The sequence below is a fragment of the Bemisia tabaci genome, chromosome 2 (genome assembly GCF_918797505.1).
Source record: "Bemisia tabaci chromosome 2, PGI_BMITA_v3".
Classification (NCBI taxonomy): Eukaryota; Metazoa; Arthropoda; class Insecta; order Hemiptera; family Aleyrodidae; genus Bemisia; species Bemisia tabaci.
In genome coordinates this window covers 72,358,899-72,377,684 of record NC_092794.1, presented here as the reverse complement: position 1 = coordinate 72,377,684, position 18,786 = coordinate 72,358,899, and the positions used below count along the sequence as shown (strand labels likewise).

Here is an 18,786-nt window from a genome sequence, read left to right as displayed (position 1 = left end):
GTGTTTTTTTCCACTAAAAGTACACCTCATCAAAATTAAAAGAATAAAAACTCATTTACCAAAAACAAAATGTGTTAAACTCAAATATAATCCAAGCCAAACATTATTATTTAAACTGAATATTTATTCCTTACTTTAAGACATGTATTTTGAACTATATGTCTCTCAGTAATTGCAGAATCGATGAGCATCGAAACATAATGCAAAAAATAAATAATTGAACTGGCGCAGAGTGATATATTTTAGAGTATCGTGATTCATTTCGAGATAAGGAGCCCTCTTTTGTCGAACCACGCTAAATTCCTCATCCTTCATGAAAGATCACTGTGAGGGGCGGAGGCGTGGATAGATTACTGTTTTTCCAACACCAATATTTATCCTAAGCGCCTTTTCCCTGATCTATTTATTAATGGGCTTATCGTTTTTTACACAACTAATATTTGGCCGACACATGCTACCCTGGACAAATATCAGGATTGTTAGGCTAATACTCCCGAAGCTTTCCGGCGGCCGAGGCAATTTATTTTCTCCCTCCCCGCCTTCGTTGTCTCCGGCCCTATCTCGTGTCCCCTCTCCTCTTATCCGTTACCATCAAATGAACCATCCGATTTTATTCCATCCATGCGTTCTTACATTTGAATGAATGAACAGATTGGGCGCGAAGATAAAACACGAATGTCGAATACTACTATGCTAAGGGTAAACGCCGTATGAGCCTTCAGCCGTTGCCAAACTTCCTTCGACGAATCAGGAATCGTCGGAATTTTTTTTTTCCACTTCAAATTACCCACAAGAGCTAATCCTGCGCTTTTAGCCCCCCCCCCCGTTCCTACCAACCAGTCTCAGGCATCCATTGTTTGAGACCATCAAACTCGGGTCGCCTGGTCGGGAATCGAGCCCGGGACCTTCCGATCATAGAGCTAGCGCTACAACCTACAACCACGACACCAAAGGAGACCGACAAAAAATGAAGAATGATGATATAATTCTTCAAAGTTTTTGGGTAATTTTAATCGTAATTTGGTATAAAATATCTGAAATTTCAGGGAAAAGTATGCATGACTTTCTCTAGAAATACGTATGTTGTAGGAGATTTGGCAATATTCGAGTGCTCATACGCGTTTTTCCTCAGCACGGCAGAATAGGACGTATTTCTATCAAACGGAACTTTGTGCATTTATATATGAGCCCTGAGCCCCATAAGAATATATGCATAACAGGGCTCACGTCATAATGCTCATAGTTTCGTTTGATAGAAATACGTCCAATAGGTCGGCACGATCGCCGATGATGAGTTCGGATGGGGGAAAATCTAGTCCTGCCATTAATCGTACATGTCGAAAATTCTTAAATATACTGATTTTTCCACAATTCTATTTTTTTTTTTTTTTTTAGGGTAAAATGTTAAGCGTAGTTTTTACCTTGCTTGTCTTATTTTATTTACTTTATTTACTTCATAGTTATAAAATATTTATCATGTAGGTACTTATTTCATGCACTTAGTTTTTGCAGCATAATGTCTTCCTCATAAAACTTCATATTTAACAACGTTTAACATCACACAGTTTTTCTTCTTTTTGCTTGCTTGCCGTTTTGTGTTCGATTTTCAAGTCAGTGTGCGTCGTTTTCAAGGAATATAATTTCACTATTTGAACGTATTTATGCTAAAAGGATCTATCTGCATAGGCATTGCGTAAGACATAGTTCCTTTAGGCATAAATAGGTTCATTTGTAGATTAGATTAACGGATTTTTTTAGCTTGCAGCTTATGCTTGTTGTCTGCTATAATAACTAAACGTCGGTAAGTTTTGGCAGCCGCATTATTTAGTACAATGATGATACCAAACTTAATAATAGGTACATGTTGACATCAAAGCTAGGAACGCAATCATATGCGATTAAAGAATTTTCGAGTTGGTATTTTACAAATTTGTAAAGAATTTGACAACATGCTGAAATGGGGCCGCTCTAAAACTGAGCTGAATTTTAAGACTCCCCGCTTTTCTGTTTAATCCCAGTAGGATGCTGTCCCTTCAAAAAACCTTGGATTATCCCAGTCGGTTTCATGTGTGTACTTTGATGCCAGGTTATACGTATTTTTCACCAATTTTTTATTATAATTTAGTTATATTTTCATTCATTCGTTTAATTAATTGACCAAATGTTTGAAACGACTTGTGTAACCGAAAATTAGCTCAATTCGGTGATAACATCGACGGCAAATTTTATTTCTAGTAATCATTTTTGCATAGGAGGCTTTTTTTTGTAGGAATTTCTTCTGTTTTCAAATTTTGGAAAGTAATGAATTTCATGGATTTTAAGTTTTACCTACAATATTAATTTGATGCCAATGTTTCTCCGTTCCCCTTTATTTTCTAATGCTTCCTAAACTTCATTCATGGTTTCGCGTTTTTCCCTCCTTTCATCAGGCATACAAGTATGTGCCTTCTCCACAAATGAGTAAAATAGTTGAGAGAGCATCCTTGAAAACATTGAATTATTAATTTCATACTGATAGGCCACTGAAATTTAAATACCTACGTTCACAAATTTTGCGACAATGTCTGCCGCTAAAATTGGAGTGAACTGTTCTAAAAACCGCGAAATGTATCACGAGTACTTGGTGCCTCTGTGCGATTTTTCAAGGTTTTTCAGATAGTGGTCAACATTTTTTGGTGAAAATTAATAAAAATCCACGAAAGCAACAAATTTTCTGCTTCTACTGAAGTATTTTTTGTGCATTCACAGGAAGCATCGCCAGTCTTCACATACCGTGCTAAAGGGAAACGCCATAAGAGGAATCGAATGTTGCCAAATCTTCTAGATACATATAATAAACTAGAAAACTGGTTAACATTTGTCTTCGAATTTCCAAGAGCATTTCATTCCCAACACAATCCAGTGTCTGAAAAATTCGATAAAAGCATATTCAAAACTTTTCTCTAAAATAAAATTTCTATCGTGCATTTTTTTGTCTTTTTTTTTAAAATTCGAATCTTCATGCGACATTTTTCTTTAGGACGACAGTATAGAAGACGCCTCACACTGGATCAAGTCAACAGGAGAAGTCGGACAAAATCTGGAAACTTTGAAAGCTTACATTTTTTAAAACATGAAACAAAAAATATTAAAAGTGGTTTCATTGGATTTTTCGTGAAATTCCCCTTCAGAGACACTTCTTGATTTTGCATTCATGTCGGAATTAGCATCAAAATTTGAAATTTTGGACAAAAAGTTAATGTCCGACCTCTTCTAGTAGCTCGTTCCTCTGTGCGCCTGTCGCATCAGTGGCGTGGCGTACTATGCGATGTTTCGATTCATCTGCCATTTAAACCTATGGTCAAGGATCGATACAAAGGGTGACACCTTAATAATCGATACTTTACCAAAGCTTCAGGTGGGGAAGTATCGATACTCGATCATTCACGCCTCGCTACTTTTCCCGGCCTCTAAATACACGGCTATCGTATCGAGCATTTGGTTTTGAAACCGAGGGCTGAAGGGGGAGGGGATTCCTCGAAGATGATAAATGGAATATAATTTTTGAGGAGCCAACTAAAACCCAACGAGGCAGAAATCAAAATTTGAGGAATATCTGACGTTTCGTCTGGGTCGGGAAAGGGGAGGCCTACCCGGTTACCCGTGTTCGCTCCACATGCGGTTTAGCGACCCCCGTATCCCATATCCCATATCCCGTATCCAGCCCCTCCCAACCGGGACCCTCCCCGATTCACACTCATGCTCCGACACCCATCTTCTGATAATCTCCCACCACAATACCCAAATCAAATTGATGATGTTGCTTGTAATCTAGATTGATTATCGGCGCGAGAAGTAAACCGTGTGATAACCTCGCCGCTTCTTGCTCCTGAAAGATCGCGGCTTTCCATCGGGGGAACCTTGTTTGACTGTCGGAATTCTCGCCCCTGCTATCTCCAGCTAGCTCTTCACCCTTCCCAGTAATTTCTCCATGGACCAAGTCAAGCATATCGTAATGTTGTTAAAATTCTGTCTATTAACAATTAATATTCATAACCCTTTATTGCATACCGTTGCATGGAAGCAACAAGCGGTTTCTTGGCTTTAGTCCTCTGTGGCATTGAATTGCATCAAAGCAACATATATTATTTTGGGCGGGGGACTAGAGATCTAATCTTGAAACTTTCAAAAAATTAAAAAAAAATCGACCCTAGATGTCTTCTTAATCGAAAACAAGCAGTGAACTCCAACACAATGTGTTGATAAGGCGCGTCATAAACTCGCACATATCAACTCCTTTAGTTTTCATTTACAGAGATTTCAAAATAGGCAAGCAGCACAACAAGAGAATTCACGATCCAACACTGCAAGGTCAACGACGCACCTTGACGAGACCGTGTATTGTGAATCTAGAAAGCTATTCCAACGAATTTATGTTTTTTGATCTGCCTGCTCAAGCAAACTCTTATTCTACCTCAGTCCTTGTCTAGTGGCTCATGCTAAAGGGTCAGAAAGCAAGGCTGAGAAAAACCCAAAAATTAGAATTTGAATTTGAATTTCAAATGATAATTCTAAATCAGCATACGCGATTTTATTGCTGCTTCTAGTTTTTGAAAATTTCCAGCTAGAATTGACTATCCATGGCCACGGCAGTTTTTGTGTTAATAAGTGCAAAATCGCGGCGAAAGACCGTCAGATCCCTAAAATTTCTTCTACTATTTCATTCATTCCTTAATTTATTTTCTTTATTATTTTAATTTTATTACTTTTAAGGGCAAAGGAGACGTTGCACATAATCCTAATAATTACAAAATAATTGCAATCTTATTTATAATCAAAACGTTGCAATGAGAAATTAGGTAACGAGTTCATCGAGAAATCTTATTATTCTATTCAATATAAACAACCGTTCTCCGTTAAGGACGAGAAAAATCGTTCAGTGAAAAAAAGGAAGAAAAAAATGTAAAACTTTCTCTCCGAAAACCTTTTTCTCGGGGGAAGGTAAAATCAGCATCTCTGAGGCTAAGATGTAAATGTATGGATAGGGCCACCAAAGGAGGCTAGGGACAGGGCGGGCGGGGGCGGGAATGAAATCCCTGCTGGAAAAGAACGATTGTGGACCAGATTAGAGCTTGGCTCTAGGCGGGGAGAGACAATTACTTGAGGAACGACGGGATGAAAAATAAAGACGTTGCAATTTCAGCATTTTTCTTTCAGTCATTCCGGGCAGAGGTTGACACTTAAACACATCGAAGCCCCCTTCTCTCCAGCCATTCACCCCGGCCCCCTCGCTTACCCTTTTGACCCCTCTTTCACCCCCGATGTCGGTGGGTGTCATTATCATTTTTCTACATAAATAAGGGTCGCGCGCTGGGTGCTTTATCCCTGCTGAAAAATAACTTCATCTCACCCCCTACACCGAACAACGCAAATGAATAAACAAACAACAATCATTTTCATGATAATAGAAACGTGCGGTTATTATTTTAAGCCCTTCTCGTAAAAAAATTTCATTTTCCTCTTGATGTAGTATTAAAGTTGACCGGACTGAAGTTCTGCGATTCAATTTTGATCAACATCTTCCTCTTGTCACAAATTAGGTATGCGTTCATTACGGTATAGAATGGCTTTCTAATTTTCTTGATAGTTTTTGGTATTGGAAAACTTGCCCAAAGACGAGCAGAATCACAGTCTGTTTGAAATTTAGGGGTGAAGTGTGGAGTGCGTCTCACTTCGGGGCTTATTTTGCCTCCAATAGACCCGACTGAAATCCTCTCCATAAAAGGGTCGAGCCCACTCCGCACTCATACCACTCTGATTGTTTAGGGTCAGTAAGAACTCCGGATCTCACCGGAAGCCGGTGTCCTATTCTAGAATAGGACACCGGCTTTTAAACCAAAATGTTTAACGATGAAAGGCATTTTTATTAGACATTTTTGCATTCCTTTCTAAAAGAAAGTCTTGTCGTCGCTCCAAATCCTTCATTTTTTTTACTGTTTGCTGGAGTAGATGCATTCACTCCTTCACCCTTCTGCTTAAAAGGTGTGCCCAATTCCATCATCTGGAATGACGGAAACCGACTTAGGTACCTCTCTTTATTTCTGATACGGCTGCACAGAATACGGTGGCACTGATGACGGCACCAGATGTGTCACACCCGGATACATTACAGATGTGTTACACCTGGATACATAAGATGTGTCACACTTGGATACATTAGATGTGTCACACCTGGATACATTAGGTGTCACATAGCTTCAGTACGCACGTATGAGTTTTTTTTTCTTTTTTAGTCCGATGAAATCTTGATAATTCCAGCGTCAAAACGGTGGGTTGACAAGACCGCACCACATCGGGACCCAATTGGGGACTGAACCACGTCATTTTTCTTGTGTTGAAACTTAGATTTGGTTCCACCTGTTGGAAACACTAAAATCTAACAATATGCAAATGACAAAGCACCCATTGCGTTTTCTCGCACATGATCAAACAGGACCGGCTAAACGGCCCAGTTGACACGAGAAGTAATTGGACGTATTTCTATCAAACGGAACTATGTGCATTATGACGTGAGCCCTGTTAAGCATATATTCTTATGGGTCTCAGGGCTCATGGCTTAATGCACATAGTTCCGTTTGATAGAAATACGTCCAATTGGTCGTTCATTGAGTTTAATTTGGAACTTACGCGGGCAGATCCAAAAGGGCTTCCCCGCTCTCGCCTTTTAGGAGTTATCAGACTTAATTCCTTGCTCCATCATTTATACCTACAGCCCTGTGAGTAGCTCCTCAAGTTTTGAACGGTTAAATTAATTTGCGACGGCTCCGCCACTCTGCCTCATGGCGCCGCTTTGCGTTACGGTGTAATTAATTGCAAGTGAAAACTTTATCAGAATAACAAGAAGGTGTTATTCCACGCAGCGTAAGTGTGCCTGTGCATACACCTCGCAAAATTGTTGGCTAGTAAAACTGGGTTCACATCGAAAACAAAAAAATGAATAGTAGTGGTTGCTCCTTAAGTATGTATGTCGCTTCTCAACAATAATTAGAGAGCACCCGAGAGTAGGTTTAGTATTTGACATATAAGGAAATCAAAAATACATTTTGGATGGTGATACGGTCAAAGGTAAAAAATGCGCTCCAGCCCCCCGGATTATATCACCCTCCTCCTTTGAAAACATCTCAGGTTGTGAAACTCGTCACTTTCCGGTCAAAGTATCACAAGCGCCATGCGACGTTTTAAAATTTCCGCGGCCATTTTATTTTTTACAGAGAAATATTTGGTTGATTATGTTTGAAAATTTCTTTGAATTTTATCGGCAGCACAAACTATCATTTTGAAACGTCACATGGCGCTTGTCACACTTTGGCGAAATCATAAAACCCCGCTCCATGGGTCCTCTCCTTCCATCTCTAATTTGTCGCATCTCTGACTAGCTTGCGAAAAAGGAATAAGGAAAAACGTTAGACAGTGCTATACTGCTGGGCTAAGGAAGAACGCCGTATGAACCTCCGAGAGTTGCCAAATTTCCTTCGATGAAATTTATATTTTTTAGGAAAGTTATGAATATTTTTCCTCGGACTTTTCAGGGACTCTAGGTGACATTGCGAACAAAATTATCTGAAAAATTGGAAGAGAAATATTCACCTATCCACCAGGAAATTCGCGTTTTATGAAAGGAAATTTGGCAACGCTTGGAGGTTCACACGGTGTTTTTCCACAGCACGGCAGTACATGTAAATCATTTTTCGGTTGTTAAAAATACAGGAAACGAAGATGTAACGAAATGTTTTACCGTATCTCGGTGACCTCAATTAAATACGAGGCTGTGTTTTGTCACGCGGCAAGGTAGCTGACTATGAAACTTGTATAACTGCATTTTCCTAAAAGTTGCGACGGAAACCTTGAATCCACGAGTGCACTTGAATGGAAACATGAAAGATTGGCTTTGTTCGAAAGTTCATGAGCTTAAAGTCACTCGAATTCGTATCCTTGGCGGGGGACAAGAGCGTGGGAAACGCCGGAGGACGAAGAATACGCGCGGGTGGAACTGGCTCAATCAATCGGCAGATTCATAGTTTCAGGCCCAATGCTCCCGGGCAAAGGAAAAACGCCGTATGAACATTCAAATGTTGCCGAATGTACTCTCAAAAATACTTATTTTTCAGGATAGTTACGTTCCAAACCGATAGATTTGCACGAAAGTCAATACTCTGGTGGTCTGGTGGAAAATCCGCATCCACCATCGCCATTCAAATTTTCGCCACCATTTTAAAGTTTTTAAAAATTCCAAAAATCTAATGAAAGATTCGTTCTTCTCGTGCCGAAATATCCCCGGTTACCAAGTCTCATACAAATCCGGCAATAAGCAGCCTAAATATCCACTTCCCGCTCTAAGCCGCCATTTTAACCGCCGCCATTTTGAAAAGGACTGACATTTCTGGAAAAGTAATGCCAGAATCGTTTTTCTCGTCCCGAAAAACCCTAAGATTCTGAGTTTCAGACCAATCCGCCGATAAAAAACGGAGATGCCAAATTTCCGCCTTTTTGAACTTTGACCGGCTGCCATTTTGTCAAAAATCAACATTTTGACCTGCGGTTTGCGCCAAAAATTTTCTTTTTTTATTATCTTTCGAATGAGGTATCACAAAAGGGGGGTTGTCATTTGAAAAAAAAGTTAGCCCCCCAAAATTTTGGGGGGACCAAAAAGTTGCTACCTTAAACCGAGGAACATTCCCAAAGTTTCAAACTTCTATCTCAATTAGGAAAAAAGTTACAGGGGTGGTAGGTGACTTTTGGATAACCCTGTATAACAGTGATATTTACTCAAATCCTGACGGTAGACGTATTTACCCAGTTTTGGATCCAATATTGTGACTTACATTAAAACGTCTTTTTCACTCGAATCTACTGCGACAAGGCTGGTAACAGGTGGAGCAAGTGATGAACGTCAAAGGTCGGCAACAACCCTCTCTCACCCGCTCCCACCTCCTCCTACCTGGAGTCGCCGCACAGAGGATCGAGTTTATCAGAGAGGTCGGGCAGAATTTGGAAACTTTTTTTTTTTTTTTTTTTTTTTTTTTTTTTTTTTTTTATGTTTAAATTCAATTTATTTGCATCAAAATACAATAAATTACAGGACTTTGAACTGCTCAGTTATATAGTCACTGCCTTAAACTAGTAATTAACATAAATTTAGATTATTAATATGATCTAATAACCTAATATGATAAACTTAACTTAAAAGCTAAAGTTAAATTAAGAAAAGTTATAGTATACTATATTTACAAACAAAAGATAAATGCGCAAAGCTAAAAATGTAAGGTGCAAAAAACCTAATCAAAGGAGAAAAAACACCTTAAATAATAATACTGATAAGAGTGAGGAATTTATAGAATTTGGAAACTTGAAAAGCTCGCACCTCCATTTTTACAAAATTGTGTGGTCACAAAAATGGTCCCATTGGTTTTCTCGTAAAATCTCCACCAAGAATCGCCCCTCAAAATTTAAAATTTGACGAAATTAACATAAAATTTTGCAGTTTTAGTCAAAAATTTCATGCTCGACCTTTCTGATGGACTCGATACACTGTGTGCCACATTTTTTGGATCAGAAAAGCTCCATGTAACCCTAGGTCCATTTTCTCCCTAGAGAATATGCACACTCTATCTTACCGCACCTCGCCATCATCATACATGCAGGCGTGGATGTTGTTGAAAGAACAGAGAATTGGACCCGCTAGCTTGGGATCGACTTGCGGGTGAATTTTTCAAGAGGCGCCGAGCTTACATGAGTGTGGCTGACTGATAATTTAATTGGCTCGGAGGGCGCCGCGCCGCCCGCGCAGGTGTGTCGATTGATTGTCGAAAGCGAAACACTTGCCGACCGAAAGGACGTGTTCTGCCGTGCTAAGGAACAACGCCGTATGAACATTCGGGAGTTGCCAAATTTTCTTCGATGTAACATGTATTTTCGACGACATTCATGCACATTTTTCTTTGAAATTTTCAGGTATTTTAAATTACATTGCGCACAAAATTGGATGAAAATTTTGAAAAAAAGTTTCACAAATTGAGGAGTTAGGTGCAAAAGGGGCGTTAGGTCCATGACGCCCCTTTTGCAGAGACCGGTTTTTCTGAATCCTCATATCCTAAAATGTAGGTGTATCAATTTTCTTGTTATTATGTCAAACATTCACTGAGATACAGTAATTTTATTATTGTTAGGTTGGCTAAAAATGAACGTACCTAACCTCCATATTTTAAAAAAAAAAACCCGCGATTATTCAGAGCTTCTATAATTGTACAAACTTAAACTTGATAAAATGATTTATATTTAAACTTACCACATTATTTTCATACCTTTAAACATACATTTCATTTGTACAACAACAAACTTTGAACACGAATAACTCAAAACGCGATTTTGTCAATGACGCCCCTTTGGCACCTAACTCCTCAATTTCACAGTATTATAACTTTTTATCGAGAGAAACTTGGCAACGTCTGAAGGCTCATACGGCGTTCTTCCTTAGCTCTGCGAGCGGGTCGTGCGAGTCTTTTCTCCGATCGTTCAACTTAATTACCCTGCGAACAGAGTCTTTGTTTTGATAAAAAACACTGCCTGTGCGCGACATGCGATCCAGGGTCTGCGAGTGTGCCTTGCACGCGCTAAAACAAAGAAAGGTGGAGGACGTTCCAGGCCAAGCTATTCGCTCCTCTATTCACAACTTGCTCTTTTGCATGGGAACGAAGCGAATTCAAGAGATCAACAGGAAGGAAAATTGGACCGAGTTTATCAGAAAGGAACCAACCCACGTTTTCGAAAAAATCGAGTTAAGGCAGTTTTTACTTCTACCAGCTGTATTATGTTCTCCTGCCAAAAGCTAAGATTCGAAAAAATGAAATTTTTCATGCGGAGAGAAGGGCTAAAATTTATTTTCTACATTAAGCCTCATGCTGGAATACAACTTCAATCTTCTTTTTCTTTGTTTGGAATACGTTACCGGAAAAAGTTGTCTTTAATACGTGTACTCAAAAAGCTCCGGTCTTTTTTTTTTTTTTTTTTTTTTCTTTGTAGAGAAGCCATTTAAAATATTATATTTTTTCTCCTAATTTATCCGTCGAGTTTAAGAATAAGTTTGTTTTGCGTCTCTTGCTTTCTCTCCTTCCGTCAAGAGTGAATGGCAGTGGCTATGGAACATAGAGTACATAGAGTCGTAATGTAGGTGGGAGAGCTGGCGCCATGTTCTGCTCGACGAATTCTGAGCCCGGTGTGCGCCGAGTTCGGGTCGCTTTTTCGATACATTTTCGATCCAAAATGGCGGTGTTTACGTGCTAATTCCTATCTCCTTTGTTGTTGTTGTTGTTGTTGTTGTTGTTGTTGTTGTTGTTGTTGTAGTTGTTGTTGTTGTTGTTGTTGTTGTTGTTGTTGTTGTTGTTGTTGTTGTTGTTGTTGTTGTTGTTGTTGTTGTTGTTGTTGTTGTTGTTGTTGTTGTTGTTGTTGTTGTCGTCATCGGATGGCCGGGTACCCGTGTATCGCAAACAATCGATTATGTATCGAAAAAGTGACCCGGCGTCACACAGGAGTCTCGGAATTCGGGACATGGAAAATGCTTAAAAGTGGCGCCAGCTCGCCCACTTACATTCCGACTCTATATACTCTATGCTATGGAATGACACAAAAATCCGCATTGTTGGAGGATTGTTCTAACACAAAATGCTGTTCCAATACAATACGTTGAAGCGGAGTCCGCCTGAGTGTTTTTTTTTTGTTTTTTTTTTTTTTTCTTTAAAAACAAATCGGAAACACAATTTCCTCCACCCCCTATCATTTTTTAAAAATTTACTTTTGAATACTCGCCCTTTAAAAATTTTCGAACTCATGCGCTCCACTAAACTTGAAGTCCACTTCTCCCCCCCCCCCCCCCCTTCCGGAGACCCGGTGAAGGACTTTTTTCCCCACGGGTTCTCTATGACGTGATCTTCCACTATAGTCTGTTTCTTTTTTTTAACATAATTTTTACTATGTGCTAACTCTCTTCATCCTTCCCTTTTGAAAACAAAATAATGCTATTTTTTTTCTTTTACCATGGAAGTAAATAACCAAAGTAACTGGCGCACAGCTCAAGTATAAAAATAAAAATATTAATATTAATAAATAAAAAAGTTTCTGTGAACGAGTAAGTCACTTGCAGGAGCTTCAGTTTTCCCGACTTTCTCGAAACGGCCGTCATGAGTGCGTGATGTGGGTAGTTAATTAGTACGCAATTGGGCGCTTTTCCGGGCTGGAACATCAATAATCGTTTGTAATTAAGGGTAATTTTGAGTCGGCCTACACCCCAACGTAGAGCCCACCGGTGGTGTAAAACTCCGAATTTGCTCCTACAGGCCTTCCCTGTTGGCACGCAATCCCCTAACTTCCTCATTTTTCGGGGTGAACTGGTTATAAATCAAGTGCGCCTTGCTTATCTCAGCCGATCGCTAGCTGAACTCGAAATGGGATTAACCCTCGCACAACTGTTTACAAGGAAGAATTTACACTCTTTTTAACACCGAAAAACAGTGTTCTTTTATTTTCAGGAGCTTTAGTGTATTTTATCTACTCTCATTATTTTACGTTTCCGGTATTAGCCATTAAGACCCAAAGTTATTGTATAAATTTAATTAATACTCACCGCGTAGTGTTATTATGATTTCATTTACAATAACTCATTTCCTGCGTTTTTATTGTGATCCAGCCGCAGATTTTTTTATAGAATGTTAAAGCTGGCCCTTAGGAGAAGCATAAAAAATTATGGGTGGCTAGTCAGTATTTTTTTAGAATATCAAGTGATCATTGACACAACTTTGAAGGTTGCGCTTGAAGAGGAGAAGTTTTTTTCGGGGGCGCAGAAGGTTACCTATTAAAAGGGAAAACAGTATTGAGAAATTAAATTTTGAGTATGTCTTCTTGAAAAAAAGAAATAAATTTTGCATAAAAGATATCTGAACTCAAAGCATACTACTGGATACTAAATGATTTTCCGATTTCTGCGCAGATTGTTATTACTGAGATGAGACTTTCGAACGTCATTTCTTTGCCCCTTGTTGAGATAAATAATGGATTTTCAACAATACGTGAATGAGAAGTTCTACATGGATACAACCAACTACCTCCAAATATATGAAAAAGATGATAATACTTGTCTCAAATTAAAGTCACGATTTTCAAGCATGACTAAAAAGTACATTCTCTTCTTCCATCCCATTTTATTTAGCACCATCCACAGTTCTAGAGAAAAATATATAATGGTTGTCATTGAGTTTTAATCGCTCAGCCGATAGGCGGCGCTTTTTTAATTTCGACCTGCCACTAGAGCTCTAGTATAGTAGTGCGCTCAAGCGGTCAAATGGCGCACCAACTCATCGATGCACGGAACGCCATTTTTACCTTTTTTTTTTTGATTACCTCATTATACCTCTGTGAATACGATTAAATGCAAATTAGCGTAAGAAATTATTAACAGTCCTAAAACTCTCTTTGCTATGCGGTTTATAGTTATCCTATAATGGGCCTGTTGCAAACTTTTGCTAGAGCAAAAATAAGAGTTGTTTCTTGTAGATAATGCCTCAAAAATCACGATGAGCGCATCGGCAAAGTCTGAAATGCACTCATAACTTCACAATCTGCGTAAGAAATTTGCGTTTTTTTGAGCTTCCCGCTTCAAAAACGATACTACGGCATAGGTGAACATTTTGTTAGAGGAATCGCTCCATCGTCGGCGATATTCATCATGGCCGACGCTTGCACGCAGTTCCGCGCGTAATTCAAGGAGAGTTCAAGGTCAATCAATTCGGGCGTGGAAAATATGAACGTTAACACACCGATTGTTATCTGGTCTAATCCAGTTCAGGTGTTATCTCGTCCCATCAAACGTGTTTTGGCGGATTGGCGTCGACTATGATGATTATTGCCGACGATGGAACGACTCCTCTTACAAAATGTTCACCTGTGCCGTAGTATCGTTTTTAAAGCGGGAAGCTCAAAAAACCGCAAATTTCTTACGCAGATTGTGGAGTTATGAGTGCATTTCAGAGTTTGCCGATGCGCTCATCGTGATTTTTGAGGCATTATCTATAAGTAACAACTCTTAGTTTTGCTCTAGCAAAAGTTTGCAACAGGCCCATTACTTCTGAAAGTTCAAGATTCGCGTTCTGTTTTCCGGAAACTTTTCCACCGGTGATAACCTTATTCGGAGACCTTAGTAGAATTCGCCTGACTTACCGCTAGCGTACTCTGCTGGAGATCTCAGAATGCTGAGTTCCTCCCCACTCGTTCTTTTTAGCCAATGATCGTTCCCGTGAGGCTTTTTATCCAACTTCAACCAAATACTGTTTCTGTAGATTGTTGTTATTTCACTCAATAAAAAAAAAAAAAAAAAAAAAAAAAAAAAAAAAAAAAGAATTCGCCTATATCTAGGATTTGTGTCTTTAGGTTATGTGTCTTTGTTAGGTATGGTTAAGGTGTACTTAATTTTATTATTGCAAATTTTAACATACTCAGTTAATAGGTAGTAAATTAAAGCTGGGGCTCATTAAAATTGCGCTCATCGCTGAGCGCTTCTCTAATACCCACGTATTAGAGCTTTCCCGCTTGTTTTTTTTTTTTTCTCAACCAATGGAAATGAAAACCCTCCGTATGTTAGAGGTCCTACCTTGCCTTCCCCAAACACCAAATAAAACCGGATTTGCTTACTGTGCGTAATCGCAGTTGAAAACTCGGTGGCGTGGCGTGATTTGCGATTTATCGATTGATCTGCCAATTGAATCTATGGAAAAGGATAGATTTACAGGGTGTTCGCAGCGAACACCTTCATGATCGATTCTTTACCATAGCTTCAAATGAGGAAATATCGATCATTTACGCCTCGCCACTGTGAAAACTCACTTATTATCGTGACAACGTCCACTTCCAACTATAATTGTAGCTCTAAGCGCCCTGTTTCAGTTACAACGAAGTGATATTTTCTGACTGAAATTGTTTTTTCATGGAAATGATAATCGGTTTGTAAATTATTCCGCTTGAACTCCTGTGAAATTCCGATTTCACGTAGGTAACGCCTGCATAAATTCCAGTCATTGTATTTTTACTATCAATGACGTCATTAGATTACATTTTTCCTAAATGTTCGATCATGCTAGAGAGAAACTGCACAAGTTCAAATTCGCTCATAACTCCTTGACCGGGCGAGAGTCAGCTCATTTTCATATCCCAAATTCTATGACGAAATTGGTGGTAACTAAATTAGGTCAACATAATCAAGAGTGCATCAAACTTTTTGAGGCTTTAATAGTTTTTATCAAGCTTCGACCTGCATGACTTTTTTTTCCTGTCATCAAACTTCACCAAACTCGATGTGACTCCTCCTTTACGTTATGCAGTCTATTTAAGTACAATTTCAAAGAGTATGTCTCATGTTATAACTTTCCTGAAAATAATCTCATACGTGAAACTGTGCTCAGATAAAATAATTAGATTATCTTAACAAACATATTTAATATTAATTGCTACCGTTTAAAATCACCAAGACTCACCATTCAATTTTCATGATCTCCACTGGTATCAATCGATATCAACTGTATGTTTTGCGTCGTTCAACTGATCATTTTCACCTACAGACACGGTTAGATTGATAAAATATTTGTAAAACTTCCTCTTACTTGATTGAGTAAATCGTCAAACTTACTTCAATTTTGTCTACCTGCTTGTAAAATTAATTTCGCTCTTAATTAAAAGTTTCTTCCACCCCGTCGCACGGAAAGCGGATCCCTACCAAAATATTCAAAATTACACTAAAAACATCAATTTGTAATCTTATGGAATTCAGCATTACTAGAACTTATAAATTTTACTTAAGTTTTGTTTGAATTTTGGTGCTGATTGGCTTATTTACTCAAATCAGTAGACTTGATTTTAGCTACTTTACTATCTATTGTTACAATCTTCAAAATTGATTCTTTTGAATTTTATTTTATTTTCAAATTTATATCTTTTCCTTTCAATATATTCACATGTTTTCTTATTTTCCATCTTTTGCTTTGTTTGGTAATTATTCATGAAATTATTAAAAAACACAGAGGTCCTTTGCGAATGAAAATTTAAAAGTATTAAATATGGAAGGTGGATTTTGGGAATGCCAAATCGCGATCGTGTCTTCTGAAGTCATAATTGATTCAATGAAGGCGATTCCTTGCGTTCGAGGGGAAAAAGCTTTGCAAAGGGAGGTCTGTCCATTACCGGGCATAGTGAACAAATAGTGCACCGAGGAGCACATGCATGAACTGCGTTTTTATAACTTTCTGTTTTCTCGGAGCGTATGTTGCTCCCTAATTTGGAGCCCCGCCAAGTAGGTTTATCGCTTGTCTCTCGTAAATGGGGTCGTTGTGTTCGCGCAGAATTTCGAACCTCCATCGCGGCGCGCGCAGATTCTGGATTTGAGGGCGTGCGTTCGCCCTCAAAACTAGCATTTTTTATTGTAAAATTTGCATTAAGAACGTCCAACCCCCAACCTGCATCTCTTGTAATGTTCCCCTCTCAGTTAGACACGTTTTAATAACTTGCCCTACCTACCAACAATTAAGATCCAAAATTTTCCTTCCACTTTCTGATCTCAATACCATACATTCAAAGTTTTTTCATGAAATTCCTCTCTTTTTAAAACGAGTTAATCTCCAAATTTAATGTATTCTTTTCTTGTCCTATCTTTTAATTTTGTGTACTACCCTTTTGTGGCCCCTACTTAATAAATCTTTTAAATTCTGTACTACGCTATTTTAATGTCTCCTCTAAGGTGTTAATGAGCACCTTAAAGGTGCTGATTTATTTAAAATAAACGTATCTACCAACCAACAATGTCGGACACTTTTTTCACTGCGAAATTGTTAAATCAGCAATTTCATTTTTTTCCGTGGTGTGAGCTCATCACCTCGTCCCTGGATGATGATCTATTGTCTTTTTCCTGTTAATTTGTTCTTTTGAGAACATTAAAATATACATACCTATAACTTGAGGACAACTGAAGGCTTCATCGAAAACACATATTCCTCTCATATCCAATAAATCGGGTAGCGCTAGATTTTCAAGTGGCCATTCCACCGAGAACTGTGTCAGTAGTTGTGCGTTGACTCAGGACGCTATTATCTCATCGCCCAAAAGTCATTCAACCATTGTATAGTGGTGGTTCATCCAAGTTCCTCTGCCTCCTCTTTGGCAAGCTGCCTAGTAGCTATCGAGAATCGTTTCCATCCCAAGTTCTCTCAAGTCGTAACAAAGTTTTTCTCCGAAGAGGGTCTGCAGCGAGTCGCAATATGCTCCGACTACATTCCTCTCCGTTCTGACAGAAAAGATAGGTCTCTGTGGAGTAACAGATAAATATTGGCTCACATTTACGCAAAAATGAGCGCATTTGACCGCTTCAGGTCAAATCATCTTGCAACGGGCTCATTATTGAAATTGATAAACAGAGCAATAGACCAAAAAGACAAAGGGAAAACGGAACGATTCTATTGGTGGAAGCAGGCAATGGCAGATCCATGGGGTCATCTTCTTTTTCCCGGGGGAAAAAAGAAGAAAGGGGAAAATAGATGGAGAAAAAAAGGGTAGTATCTGTTAGAGTGTCTTTATAGACAGAGTATGGCCATTCGTATCTTTTTACTACAGGAAAACTGTTCCGCTTTTTGATTGGTCAACGAGTTTTTAGGCTTCATGATGCTCTTAGGGCCGTAAATAAACAAACAAGATGGCGGCTCGCCGTAACATCGATAATAAGCTAAATTTGACAAAAAATTCAATTCTACGGCAGTAACAATTTAAACAAGCATATCTACGAATAACACACGAAAAACACACGAAAATATTGTTAAATCGCCTTTCACCTTTATCACAAAAGGATGTAAGATGTGCATAAACTCAATCTTGCTTGCTGATAACGGCCATCTTGTTTGTTTATTTACGGCCCTAAGAACATCGTGTCAGCCTATTTTCACGCGACCAATGAAAAACCGGAACAGAAATGACCATACTCTGTCTATAAAGGTAGGTACTCTATCTGTCAATCTCTTATAATAATATTTATTAATCCCCACAAACAACGAGTATCAAACGACTGTCGACGAATTCAGCAACAATTATTTTTTTTTCAATTTTTAAAAAAGATAAATGTCCGTCGGTACTCCGCAAACAAATTTTGAGTTCTGAAATAGACGGACTTGAACAGAGTCGCACCAAGTGGCATCAAGTTAACACCGAGAAAAAGGAGCTTGCAGTTATATTCGTCCATACTATACAAGGACAAAGTTCAACGGCTGTCATCACATTGAAAAAAAATTCTCGAATTTAACTTGCTGACAGGAGAGAATTTACGACTTTTTAATTTCAAAACTACTCCCGATATACCCCCCCCCCCCTTCCAAAAAACGACTCGTTGCGTGGCTGTAAATTTCTGTCTGAATGAAGACGAAGACAACATCCGATGGCCAAAGTCCGAAACCACGTATCTCCATTTCTGCCGTTGCAGACTTCCCGTCATACTTTGTTTTCTCCCTCCAAAATAAACGTAATTTCTTAAAAACATCCTCGGTGTTAATTTATTCGTCGGCATAACATTCTCCATACATTACAAGGTATCAAGTCGGCTTGTTCCTCCTCAAAATAATTAAAAAGAGTAACGATTGGATCTTATTTAGGAAAAAAGGAACCAGCGCGACTACAGTGCTTTCAAAATCTTGCAACTTCTCCTTTTCTATCAGAAATACGTAACATATGTAC

At 38.8% G+C, this 18,786-nt stretch overlaps 1 protein-coding gene across 9 annotated transcripts in view; it reads left to right on the top strand.

Annotated features, from left to right (window-relative positions):
* The window catches only part of LOC109032035 (GTPase-activating Rap/Ran-GAP domain-like protein 3), a 480,199-nt gene that overhangs the window by 378,876 nt on the left and 82,537 nt on the right, over window positions 1-18,786 (top strand). The window lies entirely within an intron of this gene.